Here is a 5,737-nt window from a genome sequence, read left to right on the forward strand (position 1 = left end):
TGGAGAAACATTTTGCTTAGTGGTCTCGAACGGCAAATGACAGGGGAGTTTGGGGAAGCATGAGCGATTTGACCGGAACTGACCAAACTGCTTGGTACGTGGTAATGTTGTATTCAGTTGCTTGTATACTGCTATTAATCACCGCTGCTTCACTTGCTTCCGGTTTTTCCTGATGCAAACAGCGACTGCAGTCGTGTTTGCGTCACGTTTGATGAGCAGTTGAACAGCGATTTCTCAGCACTTAAGGCATCTTGGCACTAAATCAATGCTGAAATGGCTATGCGGAGGTCCGACTTCCGTTTGAAATCAACTTGCTGGTTGTCTTCAATGACCCTTTAACAACAAGTTACCCTTATGCCTCATCACTGCAACCGATTGTTCCTCCGTGTGGTGCAAAGTGTGTTACTGTGAGTATTTTCAGCGTGAAACGAACCGTTTCTGTGATTTGTAGGACTGATTCTGCTATTAATTACTGCAGTGACAACAAGCTATGAAAGAAAATCCCGCCATCTCCACGAAGTGAATGATGATGAGAGGGGCGAATCTAAAATGCTTATCAGCAGGCAATGTGACGCATTAAGTGCAAGCTGCTTTCATAGTGTGTGCATTGACATTAGGATATGGCCCCCTGGCAGAATGATGCGCTGCGCGAGATTTTGCCGTACCTAAAAGGACAGGCAACTCATTTTTACGGAGTATAGGATCTGTAAAAGGGTTGCGAGTTGGGCGAGTTGGTAATTATGCATTGCGAAAAATAAACTGCGCGCAAATTAACGAGGACAAGAACACATGAAGATGGCACAAGCGCACACTCGCAACTAGTTTATTATTGCACAATTCAAATCTTTATATGCATAAGCGCCCAATTGCCGCGCCCCCAATGCGTCACAGTTCTCAGCGCACTCAGCCGAAAATACTAAAAAACCGTAACAACAAAACCACAAAACGAACTTTGAGGCGCACGAAAGGCGAAAAATCAGCAGAGATAGCCGCATCATACATGGATTAAGACCCCCTCCCACCCCCAACACGCATTCGCAGAAGAAGCACCGAAATAGCGCTCAATGTGCGTCTAAATATGCGACTTCTCGATTAAGCAGGGCGATAGAGGGATGACTGATACTTTCGGAACCAGCTTTTCTGATGTGGCTGGCTTCTACAATTTCTCGCGTTTGCTGGTTCTTATGTCGCAAAAGGATGGCTGTGCACTCAAACACAGGGACACAATCAGGTCTGCATGCGCGGCAATGAGAAGATAAGTGGCTCAGGTCACGTTAAAAAATGAAAAAAAATATACGGCACTTTTAGTTGTCGTACGCTCGAGTTTGTGACAACGTACCCGTGTGCGGCTCTGTCCTGAAGTTCGGAGAAATGCAGGCGGGTTGTGTTATATTTCTCGTCTTGCATTACGCTTTCTTTTATATATTAGCGCCCTCTTTCCCGATCTCTCTACCTTCCTTCCCGCTTCCGTCTGACTGCGCTGATTTTCGCCAGCACGAAGTAACCGTCACGTTGCTTTGAAACGACGCCGCGCGCGACAAACGATTTTACCTCGAATGCCCTGTTACAAACCGGCCTACAAAAGAATGCGAACGCATACCCCAAAACCCACAAACAAGTAAAATAATACGAGTGTGCGCTTTTTTCTTTGCCCGTGCGTGTACAAGCTGTGAGCGGCACGGGTACCCGGGTACTTCGCTGTTAACCCTATCCAAACGTTTGACAAACGCATCGACTGATGAAAGACCACTTACCAGCGAGCTGTCCACACCTGTCGCCGTATCCAAATGCTGTTTGCGGCCGTTCCTCGTGTGACAGGGGCGCATCAAAATCTTTCCACCAAATGGCACTACTACTTCTTCACAAATAAGAAAAAACGACGGCCCAAGGCGAGGCTTGAAGCTCCGGCCGCGCCACGCCGCGCCGAGTCACCGGCCGCGCTGCGTTGATAGCACAGAGGTTGTTTACATCCGGGCAGCCAGTCGTGCCGCCAGGGCAAGTTGAGTCGCTGCAGTCGGGTGCGTTGGCGCGCTGGCACGAGAATTAAAACGTCTATGTATGCGCAAGCAAGCGAAGCAGATGAATATTGCAATTGTTTGCAACGGCGAGAACTGCCTCTTCGTTAGCAGCAGACTTTGACAACACCTATCGCCAAAATAAACAGATTGAGACAACACGGCCGCGCTCTCTGCCTGTGATCGCGCTGGTTGAAGCATCTATACGGGTATACGTACGGTATTGGTTTTGTAGCTGCGTGCAACCGTCGCGTCCTGCTTACTCGTTCTAATTAGCATTAGGCCACGGTTGAAGTGCTGGTGCACGGAGACAACAGAAGACTAACATGGCGACCGCCCGCTTGAGATGATTACCTCAGATAGGGCGTTTATTGTGGACGTGGTAGTATACAAGGAACCGAACGCCATCTCACAAATGGGGTTAAGTCGTTCTAAATCCTCCCTTTTGCTACCCGGATGGGCAACGCTACTACCATGGAAGTTCGTCCACTTCTTTAGATCATGCCTAGGGAGTACATTTTTTTGCTATAGGTACTTTTCAGGGCACATTACTTGATTAAAACTCCATTTCCGGCTAGTTTGCGTTTACAGTGAGGGTACACCACAAGGCTCTGTCATATCGCCTCTACTCTTTAATATTGCCCTGACAGGTCTCCCACCACTGCTATCCTCCATACCAGATGTCTCGCATGCATTTTATGCAGATGACATTACTCTCTGGATTCGCAAAGGCTCTCCTGGCTACCAGCAAGACCGGCTGCAAGAGGCCACAGACACTATCACTCACTACTTACGGAACTGTGGGCTCTGCTGCTCACCCAGCAAATCCGCTCTTCTAATACTACGTGACAGAACCAGCGGACGCCGCCCACAGCCCACCCCCGACTCGGCGGTTACCATCGACGCCCAGCCCATACCAACAGTCAGAACTCTACGCATCCTCGGCGTGCAATACCATCACACTGGCTCGGGGGCAGCCTTTCTCCCCAAAATCTGCACAACAGTATCCCAACTGAGTCACCTTATCCAACGAGTATGCTCCCGTCGACACGGACTCCGAGAGGCAGACACCTGCCGGATCGTGAAATCCATGATCACGAGCCGCATTGTGTATGGCGCCCCATACCTCGCTCTAAAATCCCAAGAGATCGCCAAACTCGACACACTAATACGGAGGTCGTATAAGGCAGCTTTTGGGCTTCCCAACTTCACTGCGACGGAACGCCTCCTTCGTCTGGGCATCTATAATACCGTTCCAGAGCTTATTGAAGCACACCTTACAAGTCAACGCCAGCGGCTACAAGCTACCTCCAGTGGCCGCCACCTCCTAACCCGCCTCGGCTACCCCTCCAACCCCACTCCCGAAACCTTCTGCACCCTCCCCCCCACAACCCGCGCTGCCATCCAAGTGCCCCAATACCAAAGCACATGCACCCGATCTACAACAAGGGCGCCGCTCACACCGCACACGACTACTACTTAAACGTTATAGCACAGACCCCACGGCCTACTACACAGACGCCGCCCCATACAGCACACACCCTGCACACGCCATCGCAATCATACATTCAACAGGCAACACCACCACTACAGCCACCATACGCACCACATCTATTGACACTGCAGAGGAGGCGGCCATTGCACTCACCATTGCACACACGCCTGCTACGCACATCACCATCCTGACTGATTCCCAATCCGCCTGCCGTCGCTACGCTACGGGTCGCATCACCAACCTCTCCCTTTCCATCCTCACCCAACGACCCACACTACCGGACACCCGTCTTGTATGGATCCCAGGGCATTCGTCTATTCCCGGTAATGAGGTGGCTCACGCCACTGCCCGCGCCCTAACCTACCGGGCATTGCCGGAGGGGATGAACCACCCACCACCCCCCGACCCTCCTACCCTCCAGCCTTTACCCCCCACCTACGCCGATATACTCTCCCACTACCGTCAGTCCCGCCACTACTACCCACCACCTCACCCTTCCCTTCCCACCGCCGACGCTCGGATCTGGCGGCGCCTACAGACCAACACTTTCTATAACCACCAACATCTACACCACATATCCCCAACCACCTACTCCCTAAACTGCACACACTGCAACTCCCCATTGACAACACTCCACTTGGTGTGGCAGTGCCCTACTATCCCTTCACCCCCCGCCCACCCAACCTACGAGCAGTGTGAGTGCGTGCTGCGCAGCGGCCAGCTCAAGGACCAGGCTGCACTGGTCGAACGGGCTAGGTCAGCGGCCGTGGCACGTGGCCTACCGGACTAGGATGGCCGCCCTTGCCCGTCTTCTTTTAGCACCCTTTTTACCCTCACCCAATTTTCAGAAATAAATGTTTACTCTCTCTCTCTCTAAATACATAGTGAAGCCTGCACGTGCACAGCCTCCATGCACGTTACGCCTCCATGCACGTCCTGTTACGCCTCCATGCGTAACAGGGAAGTTTAAAAGGGCCCTACACATACGATGTTTGCATAATAGAAATTTCAACATATTTAAATGTTTTTTCTTGCTTCTATCTAGGTGTGATAGCGCAGTTCTAATTCATTTATCCACTTTACAACCACGTGTGTGTGTCTGTCAGTGAGAAGTAGCCACAAGGGTTTATCCAGAATTTCTGTTTCTAGAGGGTGGCGAAATCCTTCTGGAGCATTTTTTTTTTTGGGGGGGGGAAGGGAGGGGGGCGGGTTGTATAAAAGCCTGAGTAGCAAGAGGAAAGAACAGTGTTCCAGTCAATCACACAACTGATGAGCTGTTTGCCACAAACACAAAGTGCGTTTCATGCATCAAATGGTCTCTTTAGCCACCTCGCCCAATCCAACTGGCGTTTTAAGTGCGAATGCACTTTATAAGCGACCCTGAATTCCGTTGACCGCCGTCCGTCCACAAAGCAACAGCTGCGGGTGCGCGCGCTCCTCGTCTTCCTTGGCAACGGGGGGAGATGGCACATACCCACGTGGGGGATTGGCCAGGAATCTCCTCGTCTTCCTTGGCAACGGGGGGAGATGGGCACGCGCTGCCTGGCCGCTGACATGGCACATACCCACGTGGGGGATTGGCCAGGAATCGGGCGTGAGAAGGGCTAATGCACCCGCTTAAAGGAGTACTGACACGAAATTTCAAAGCTGAGATCCACTCTAGCAATGAAGTACAACAACAACACAAATAGGTGTCTGTGCATGGAACATACCCACGTGGGGGATTGGCCAGGAATCGGGCGTGAGAAGGGCTAATGCACCCGCTTAAAGGAGTACTGACACGACATTTCAAAGCTGAGATCCGCTCTTGCAATCAAGTACAACGACAACACAAATAGGTGTCTGTGAATAAATGCATCTTTCTTTATTTGTAGTTGTGTGTGTGTGTGTGATCTCTCTTTCGCGAACATTACCGAACCGCGCAAATTCAACTCGTGCATTCGCACTTTCACATTCTGCCCCTCGGGGAAATGCGGGGAAATTTTTCTTTTCTTCTACACCTGCCACCTCGTCTCCCACCTGTCAGCGAATTCACGATGAGTCCTCTTCCCTATAGGTTTGACTCTTTCACGCTTGATTTGATTGGATTGGAAAACTTTATTGGGGCGGGCGAATAAAGTCCTATTACTATGTCTTCTGGATTTAATCATGTTCCCTCAACTTCCGTGAGACGCGTCCACTAGACACCATAAAAAATTGGTTCTCACGATAATTTGAACTATCTCCT

This window comes from Haemaphysalis longicornis, unplaced genomic scaffold (genome assembly GCF_048455015.1).
Source record: "Haemaphysalis longicornis isolate Haplotype H1 unplaced genomic scaffold, Haemaphysalis longicornis Haplotype H1 scaffold_20, whole genome shotgun sequence".
Taxonomy (NCBI): Eukaryota; Metazoa; Arthropoda; class Arachnida; order Ixodida; family Ixodidae; genus Haemaphysalis; species Haemaphysalis longicornis.